Below are 10,565 nucleotides of genomic sequence, written 5' to 3' on the forward strand. Positions count from 1 at the left end.
CCTTTTTGGTTTGTGCTTTTTGTGCCTTTAAAAACAATGTTGCTAATCCAAAGACTATGCAGATATTTTCCTGTCACTGCTTTTTAGAAACTTGTTTTTCTTTTCTCATTTCTATTCTTAATCCACCTGGAATTAACTTTCATAAATTGCAGGAGGTAGGCTGCTATACCATTTTTTCACCATTTAGATATCTGACTTACCCATTCCTATTTATTAAAAAACACTACTCTGGGCCGGTAGTGGTGGCTGAGGCCTGTAATCTCATCACTTTGGGAGGCTGAGGTGGCAGTTCACGAGGACAGGAGGTCGAGACCATGCTGGACAACATAGTGAAACCCCATCTCTACTAAAAATGCAAAAATTAGCTGGGCATGGTGGTTCATGCCTGTAGTCCCAGCTACTCAGGAGACTGAGGCAGAAGAATGGCTTGAACTCAGGAGGCGGAGGTTGCAGTGAGCCATCACACAACTGCACTCCAGCCTGGTGACAGAGCAAGACTCCATCTCAACAAACAAACAAACAAACAACAACAACAACACTACTCTGGCCTGATTGTTCTGCCATGATCATGACCATTCTATTATAAATCAAGTGTCAATATATGTTTAAGTCTGCTTCAGTACTCTCTGTTTTGTTCTCTATCTATCCTTGCACCAGTACCACACAGTCTTAAATACGTTAGTTTTATAACAATTTTGATATTTGGTAGTATAAATTCCCTAACTCTCTTCTATAAGTTCTTCTTGACCGCTATTGACCCATTCTTTTTATTTTTTTTAATATACAATTAGAATAAACTCGTTCATTTCAATGACAAAACTACTTGGATTTTATTTGGGATTCAGTATTGAGTGTTCTAATCTATGAACATAGTATATTCCCTCCATTTAGGTGTTTCTTCATTTACCTCATTGTGTGTGTGTGTGTGTATGTGTATATTTTTATCTGTAGAGATTTGCACAAATTTGAATATTTTTAAAACTTTTTTTTCTCATATTACAGTATAATGTTTAGCCCTGACACATATCACTATAGACTCCTTTCATTCTGTTTTTGTTGTTCTTTAATTCAAGTCCTTGATCTCAAGACAATTTGTGAAATGGTGCTTACTGGTGTTTTGGTTAACATTAGACTATTTCTAATGTTTTTGGATAAATAACAATAAACACCACTTATTTTTCTGGATGTGTCTTAACAGTTAATGTATTTCTGTATCCAAATCAGATATTTTGTGAAAATTATTTTGATATAATATTGATACTTTCAACAAACATTTTTAATACTTATTTTTCTTTTTTATGGAGTATAATGCTGGACAAACTAAGTTCTGTAAATTTGTAGATTATATTAAATGAGATATTTTAATTCCTTTTCACTTGAAATTTTTATATGCTGCATGAAGGAAAACATGATCTTTAAAGTATGAGCAAATATTTTGACAAAATTATTCTGTTTGTCTCTCCAACAATGCAGCAATTCCTTAAAATAAGAAGACGTGATTTTTATTGTGATGTTTTTAGTATCTAGATGTGTCAGTGCTTCTTATTGGGATGGAATGAGAAGGACATTGCTTACAAATGTGTACTAAATAATAGACTCAAATAAAATTGTTACATAAAATATTATTAACTAAAACATGCTCAATAAAAAATATGGGTTTTTCTGTCTCATTGTATTTAATCTCGGTGCCTTTGGTCAGGAGAGCTTGCTCTTATACCTCTACATTAGTCTTAAAGAATACTTTAAGATGTTTGTTATAGAAATGAACAAAAGAAATATCCCTGTTTTCCTGTTCTAAGGATTCAGATGAATAGTTATCTACTCCATTTGTGTTAAAAGATTTTAGCATTATGGGCTTTCCCAGCTCCCAGAACCTAGTTAAAAATGAATAAAGTAGAAATGTTTTGTGTCTAAAATTTTAGCCATGAATAAATGTCTGCTGAATTAGATTCCAATTACATGAAAGCTCAGTATCTACTAAACTTACATTCATTGAATTATTATCCACTAATGTCCAATGCATTCTTTTTTGTACATTCTTTTCATGGTTTAAAAATCTATTGTGTTTTCCTCACATTTTCTACTTTTTAAACATTACCTCTGTGACACATGTTCATGCTTTAGAATAGGCCTAATTACTGTCACCTGTCATATACAAATTTCAGAGGAGTAAATGAACTCAATAGTTTATACTTTGTCCTGCAATGTTACACAAATATGTTGATATGTACAAACATATAAAGAACAAAAGAACAAAAATGTATAGTCAACATGTATTTAGTTCTACTTTGTCAGACTAACTGAAAAAGATTTCTAGGCTCCTTTCAAATGAGCTTGTACAAGTAGCAATAATGAAATAAAGGAATTACTCTATAAAATATATTGAGGATATCTGTATGCAATTTTCCCAAATTTTTCTGTAATTCAAATCCCGTTTTTATCTACTTATGTTTTTCTATAATAATAATCTACTTGAAATTATAATTTTTGTTTTGTCTTTTCAGTGTCAATTATATAGGTTCATATTCTTCACAGAAGATACCTCAAACTGAATATGGACAAAGTAAAGGTATTTTTATCTCATTTAATGGTATATTTATTATGTCTCTCCAATTATCAAGCCAAAACTCGACATCACCATTGCCTGACTCCCTCTCTGCACAACCTCACAATTAGTCATCACCATGTCTGTCACTTAAATATCTTAACTATCCCTGGAAAGTGTCCACACTTCTCCATGTTTGTCATTAACTCAAGAATGACGTATTCTTTTCTGTTAGTCTTGGAGTAAAGCTTACATTTTTTATGTCACTAGCTTCTTCTCCCCTTATCCATGAATATATAACATTGAACTTATTTTATTTCTTGAAATGAACTTCTTTTATTTCTGGCACTTCAGACACATTGCTTCCCCTGCCTCCAATATTTGTTGGCCACCTTCTAATCAGTTTCGTCATCACAGCAAAGAATGATCTTCATCCAGGAAAAACCTTTGCTGGCCGATGCTTAGCAAGTCTGAATTTGGCGTCTTCATTTGTGATAGCTGATTTTATCTAGATGAGATTAACATTTACATCATTGAACTCAGAATAAACAATTGCCCTCCATAAGACAGATGAGCATCATCTAATAAGTTGAAGGTCTAGATAGAAGAAAAAGACCAATATCCCCAAGCAAGAAGAAATTCTTCAGTAGATGGCCTTCAGAGTTTCATCTACACCATCAGCTCTCCTGGGTCTCTGCTTGCCAGCCTTCGGACTGGGACTGCACCACTGGCTCTCCTGGGTCTTGAACTTGCTTGCCCACACTGCAGAAATTTGGGCTTCCCAGCCTCCATGGTTGTGTAAGCCAATTCCTTACAATAAATCTCTTTTGGTTTCTATCTTTCTCTGTCTCTATTTCTGTGTCTCTACCAGTATTTCTCTGTCTTTCTCTCTCTAGATATATATGTATATATACAGTCATGTGGCATGTAACATTTCAGTCGGTGATAGGCTACGTACACAATGGTGATCCCATAAGATGATAATACAATATATTTAGTATGCTTTTTTTATATTTAGATATGGTAAGATTCACAAATACTTGCCATTGTGCTACAATTGCTTACAATATTCAGTACAGTAACATACTGTACAATTTTGTAGCCTAGGAGCAATAGGCTGTTGGTCTGTTTCTCTGGAGAACCCTAATATACCACCATACCATAGCTCTTATCATGTTATATCTTATCATTATCTTTGTTTCCTACCAAAGCACAGGCTCTTTAAGAGGAAAGATTATCCTTTTCTTTTTCGCAACTACAACCCAAGTAACCTCAACGGTTCCTGTAATTGAATGAATTTTACCTTCAGGTAACATATTACTACCATTCCTACTCCCTTGACAACTACTCTATCTAAAACATAATTGATTATTTAATCCTCTTACATTAATATAATTTTTATGTTGAACAGTTGCATTTCTTAAAATGTTCTGTAACATTTTAATAAAATATGTTAAATAGAAATGTAAAAATTATAAAAAGGCAAGCTAAATCTTAAGTACAGACTTTGGAGTCTCTCAGAGAATGCTGTAAAATAAAATGTAGAATTATAATGAGCCTTTGTCATCTATACTACACAATTCTTTTCTTAAAAAATTCCCAGAATTTCACTTTTATGAGAGGAGTAAGAAAGTAATAAATAAATATATGAAACTGTGTGTATGTGTGTGTATGTGTGTTTTGTGTGTATATGTGTGAATGAGTCATGCAGTACTTAAAATGAAATAGCACAGTTTGGGGAAATTTCATAAGATATATTGAGGAAAAGACAAGAAGTCTCAATATTTGAATTCCTTCAATTTCCTTTATTTGAAAGGCAAATGCACTTGTGTATTCCTGTCAGTTTATCAAACTCATTCTCCATCCAGTATTGTTCCTTTGCTGGTGAGGAGTTGTAATCCCTTGGAGAAGAGTTGTTCTGGTTTTTGGTGATTTCAGCCTTTTTGTACTGGTTTCTTCTCATCTTCATGGACTTATTCTTTGGTCTTTGAAGTTGGTGACTTTTGGATGGGATCTCTGAGTGGACATCCTTTCTGTTGATGTTGATGATATTTCTTTCTGTTCACTAGTTTTCCTTCTAATAGTCAAGCACTTCTGCTGCAGGTCTGCTGGAGTTTGCTGGAGGTCCACTTCAGACCCTGCTTGCCTGGGAATCACCCACAGGGGCTGTGGAACAGCAAAAAGATTGCTGCCTGTTTCTTCCTCTGGTCTCAGAAGAGTACCCAAAAGATGTTAACCAGATCTCTCCTGTATGAGATGTCTTCCAGTCAGGATACACAAGGGCCAGGGAGCCACTTGATGAGGCAGTCTGTGTCTTATCAGAGCTTAAGTACTGTGCTGGGAGACTGTTGCTCCCTTCAGAGCTGCCAGGCAGGGATGTTTATGTCCACTGAAGGGGAACCCACAAACACCTTTTTTTAGGTGCTCTATCCCAGGAAGTTGGAGGCATTATTTATAAGTTCATGATGGGCTTGCTGCCTTTTGTCAGAGATGTCCTGCCCAGAAGAAAGGGAGTTTAGTTTACAGTCTGCCTGAAGAGGCCTTGCTGAGCTGCTGTGGACCCCACCCAGTTGCTGTGTAAACATCCTGGCATCTTTATTTACACAGGGGAGGTTAATATAACCTATGTCAGCAATGGCAGACGTCCCTCCCTCTACTGAACTCAAATGTCCCAGGTCGAGTTCAGTCTGCCGTTCTGGCTGCAAGAATTTCTAGCTTGTGGACCTCAGCTTGCTGGTCTTTGCCGGGGTGAGACTTGCCAAGCCAGATTACTTAGCTCCATGGCTTCAGCCCACGTTTTCAGGGAAATGTGCAGTTCTCTCTCGCTGGCATTCCAGGAGCCACTGGGGTATGAGAAAAAAAATGCTGTAGCTAAAATGACTACCCAGTTTTGTGCTAAAAACCTGGGGTGCAGGTGTTGTAGGCACTGGAGGGAATCTCCTGGTCTGTAGGTTGTGAAGACAATGGGAAAAACACAGTATCTGAGACAGAGTGTCATAGTGTCAGGAAACATCCCTAATGGCTTCTCTTGGCTAGAAGTGGGAGTTCTCCAGCCCCCTCTTCCCAGACAAGGGGACGATCCACCCTTCTTTGGATTGCCCTCCTTGGGCTGCACTCACTGTCTCATCATTCTTAATGAGATGAACCTGGTACCTCGGTTGGAAATGCAGAGATCACTTGCCTTTTGGGTCACTCTCACTGGAAACTGTGGACTGAAGCTGTTCCTATTTGGCCATCTTGGTGGAAGTCTGTAGATTTAACTACTAAGAGGATATTAAATAAGAAAAGGCAAGCACCCTCTTTTGCATAAAACAGCAATTGCCAGTATCTCCTGGACAATAATTGTAATGACTATTATGCTATAAACATAGGTGTTCTTTTGTATACACGCCTGATTCTCTGTCTGTTTACACAGTCCACAACAGTTCTCAGTTGATTCTCATCCTGGATCAAATCAGTGTTTAGTAAACCGAAAATGAAGATTCTTGCCTAAAGTTACAGACCGCTCTGGGGATTTTGCCTTTTTAAGATAAGAGCTGTGATTCTCTGAGTCCATATCCACTAATTTCATGGCACATGGATTAGTCAATAGTACCTGGTATGGGCCCTTCCATTGGAGTTGAAGGGAGTCTTTTATTAAATGTTTCTTCTAACAGACAAAGTCTCCAGGCTACAGATTATGACCAGGTACCCTGTCTTTAGGTAGTCGACTGTGAAAGGAAGCTACAAATTCAAATAAGCCAAATCCTGGCTTAATAAAACAAGATGATGAATGACTACCTTACAATATTGCAATATACCTCCCTTTAAAAAAGTTGGGTTGGTTATTTTGCTTCCCATACACATTGGCCTTCCCATTATAATTTTATATGGGGATAGCTGATGTTTTCCAAAAGGGGTGGATTTGAATGTAAGCAGCATGAGGGAGAGTGCTTTGGGCCACAGGAGGTGAAATGCCTCTATTAAGTTAGCGAACTGTGTTTTAATTATTCCATTGGTACTTTACACCAGTCCTGAGGACTGAGATAAGGGGTACAATGAATATATTAAAATATAGACCAAATTTTACAAATATTTTTAATAACCCTGCCAGTAAAACTTCACAGTAACATTGTGAAGTTAACAGAAGACTCCCCATAATGAAACAAATGTTTTCTAATATAATTTTTCTGACATTGCTGTTACTTGCCTTCAGGGAAAAGCTTCAACCCAACGGGAAAACACGCAGACCATCACTACAACATATCTGTAACCTTGAGATAATGGCAGCTGAATAAAATCAAGATGCCATACCTCAAAAGGTCAGCTGGAAGAGGAAAATAATCCTGTTCCCTATGTAGGAAATTCCCTGGGTTATATTTGGAACAAATAACACATTGGGAGTAAACATTTTGTGGTATATTTCTACAGCAATATAGCACAAAATATTATCTACAACAAGATATCATTTCATATGAATTCAAATGGGTTAGATTATGAACATATTTTGTAAGAGGCACTTAACATCCCATTGAAATAATGGGCTTATTATTAGGTTTACACCATATTTGAGTTTCAGGAGATAGGTGTCCTTCTGTTTCCAAGTAGATATATCTTTAGTTGTGGCAATGCTTTGAGTTTCCTTCAATGTGTTCTTAAGTGCTTTGGATTTTATGGCCATTTCCCAGATTTAGGCTGGTGGCTCTACTGCTGCTCTTTAAACTCTAGAATCAGGAAATTTGTTACCACAACTTTCAGTGATGTTCAATGTAGAGTGACCTGGGATTTTTACTTCTGCCAAAAGTTCTGGGTTTAGAATATTTCCTAACAGCTCTGATACTTGTTTTCTGTTTTATTTTTAATGGGTTTTCTTTAGGTTAAATATTCTCTCTTCTTCCTTAGCATCCCAATATCATCAGCAACCCCAAATGAATAATGGCTATCAGTTCACAGTCCTGTCTTTTACCAATTGACAAGCTCAGATCAGGGCAATCAATTCGGTCACTTGAGTTGATCTTGCTTAGGGAAAATGAGTGGCTTCAGTTACCTCTAGTAAGAAAACCACAGCATATCTTGCTCTAAAATTTCCATGCTCCCCTCTTAAATAAGACCCATTTATATATAAATCTATCACAGCATTATGCAGTGGCATCTCTTGTAGGTCTGTCTTCATGGTGAGAAGTTAGGCAGTCATAAGAACACAGTCACAACAGATTTTGTCAAAAGGTCCCAGAAATAGAGTGCCCAGATTAAGATTATTACAGAAGGAACTTTTAATATTTGGAGATGATAAAAGTGAAGCTTCATAAGAGGCCAGCCAGACAGGTTTTGAATATGATAAAAATTTAGAAGGGTTTTCTTTAATTGTTGTACAGTTGATTGTTTCTCTGGAGACCACATGGTTGGAGTCAAGTTGTTCATTTGTATAGGTATACAACCATACAGAGGTTGAGCCATAAGAGAGAAATTCGGAATACAATTCCCACAGTAGCCAGCCAGTTCCAAAAATCCTCTAAGTTGTTTTTTAGTAATAGGCATTGGAAAAGATTAAATTCCTTTTACTCTATCAGGAATAACACTAAGTCTTTTGACTGAGACAATATGCCCCAAATACTTAACTTGGAGCAGGTATAGATGAAGTCTGTCTTTAGACACTTTGTGTTTCTTTGTGGCTGAGTAAATCTAGATATCTTCCTGAAAAGTAGATATGTGTCTGAAAAAGTGAGAAGGTCTTCCACATACTGGATGACTGTTGCACCTTGAGAAAAATTAAATCCTCTAAATCAGTCTTTAATATTTGGAAAAAATAAGTGGTACTTTCTGCTTAGCCTTGTGGTGTTACAGCACACATATATCATCATTCTTTCCAGGTAAAGGCAAGCAAATATTGGTTCTCTGAATCTACAGGAATACTAAAAAAGGCAATGCAGAGATCCGTAACTGAGAAATATTGGCTAGTAGTCAATATAACTAATAGGTTACGTGGGTTGGGGACTACTAGGAGTCTGGGTATTATGATATTGTTTACTGCCCTCAAGTCCTGTATAAATCTTCCTCCTCTCCCGTTTGTTTCACTTTTTGCTTTACAAAGAATATTGGGCTATTTCAGGGACAAGCACAAAGAATAATGAGCCCCTTTTTGAGATAATATATTATAATGGGGCAATTCCAACTATGGCTTTCGGTCATAGAGGATATTGTTTACAGTTGAGTAGTGGTTTCTTTCAGTGTATCTCAACCTTTTCTGGGGTCCTGAGAATATTTTCTCCATGTCTGTATTTGACTAGGACCTTCAGTTAGACAGCATACCCTTAAGTAAATGCTCTGCTTCTGGAGTTAATAGAAAGATTGGGGAGGCTAAAAAAAGTTTACCATTCCCAGCCCTTTATTCCAATGTTCTCTCTTCTGTAATATTTAATTTTTGTCACTATTTTATATTCCCAGCCAGAAGAAAATGTTTTAAAATCATGAGTACTAAATCCTGGTACATTGTCAGAACGTGTTTTTAATTTGGCATTTTTGGTCTTCTGTCTCCAATTCTTAAAAACAAGTTTACCTTTGGATGAAAAAGATATATGGGAATTATGGCTGTTGAGGAGATCATAGTCCAAAAGGTTGATGAAGGCACAACAGTATATTAGAAACAGATGGGACTAAGGGTGTCGCATTTAGAGCCCTCAAGGGAAAAGCTCAATCCAACAAAATTATAAGGTATAGATATGGATTTATAAACATGTGAAAGTTTGATTAGATACACCAACCATGTTAATACTTTTATTACACTGAGGAATGGAGTTTCTAAATAAATTTGGATGTATAAAAGATACAGTTGCACCTGTGTCAAATTAAGGCAGATGAGCATTCATTTTTTTTCATGGACCTCTTTTTTGTTTTAATTATACTTCAGGTTCTGGGGTACATGTGCAGATAATTCAGGATTATTGCATAGGTACATATATGGCAAGTGGTTTGCTGCCTCCATCCCCCATCACCTATATCTGGCATTTCTCCCCATGTTATTCCTCCCCCACCTCCCCAACCCCACTGTCCCTCCCCTAGCCTCCTCCCAACAGTCCCCAGTGTGTGACGTTCCCTGCCCTGTGTCCATGCGTTCTTGTTGTTCAACACCCAGCTATGAGTGACAACATGTGGTATTTGATTTTATGTTCTTGTGTCAGTCTGCTGAGAATGGTTGTTTCCAGATTCATCAATGTCCCTACAAAGAACATGAACTCATCGTTTTTAATGGCTAAATAGTATTCCATGGTGTATATGTGCCATATTATCTTTGTCTAACCTATTATTAATGGGCATTTGGGTTGGTTCCAGGTATTTGCTATTGTAAACAGTGCCACAATGAACATACGTGTGCATGTGTCTTTATAATAGAATGATTTACAATCCTTTGGGTATATACCCACTAATGGGATTGCTAGGTCAAATCAAATTTCTATCTCCAGATCCTTGAGGAATCGCCCCACTGTCTTCCACAATGGTTGAACTAATTTATACTCCCATCAACTGTGTAAATGTGTTCCTATTTCTCCACATCCTCTGCAGCATCTGTTGTCTCCAGATTTTTTAATGATCGCCATTCTAACTGGTATGAGAAGGAATCTCAATGTGGTTTTGATTTGCATTTCTCTAAAGAGCATTTTTTTATGTTTGTTGCCTCATAAATGTATTCTTTTGAGAAGTGTCTGTTCATGTATTTTACCCACTTTTGAATTGGTTTGTTTGTTTTTTTCTTATAAATCTGTTTTAGTTCTTTGTAGATTCTGGGTACTAGAGCTTTGTCAGATGGGTAGATGGCAAAAATTTTTTCAATTCTGTTGTTTGCTGGTTGACTCTAATGATTATTTCTATTGCAGCACAGAAACGCTTAAGTTTAATTAGATCCCATTTGTCTATTTTGACTTTTGTTGCCATTGCTTTTAGTGTTTTAGTCATGAAGTTCTTGCCTATGCTTATGTCCTGAATGGTATTGCCTAGGTTTTCTTCTAGGTGTTTTATGGTGTTAGAATTTATGTTTAAATTTTTA

Source organism: Callithrix jacchus, chromosome X (genome assembly GCF_049354715.1).
Source record: "Callithrix jacchus isolate 240 chromosome X, calJac240_pri, whole genome shotgun sequence".
In the NCBI taxonomy this organism is placed as follows: domain Eukaryota; kingdom Metazoa; phylum Chordata; class Mammalia; order Primates; family Cebidae; genus Callithrix; species Callithrix jacchus.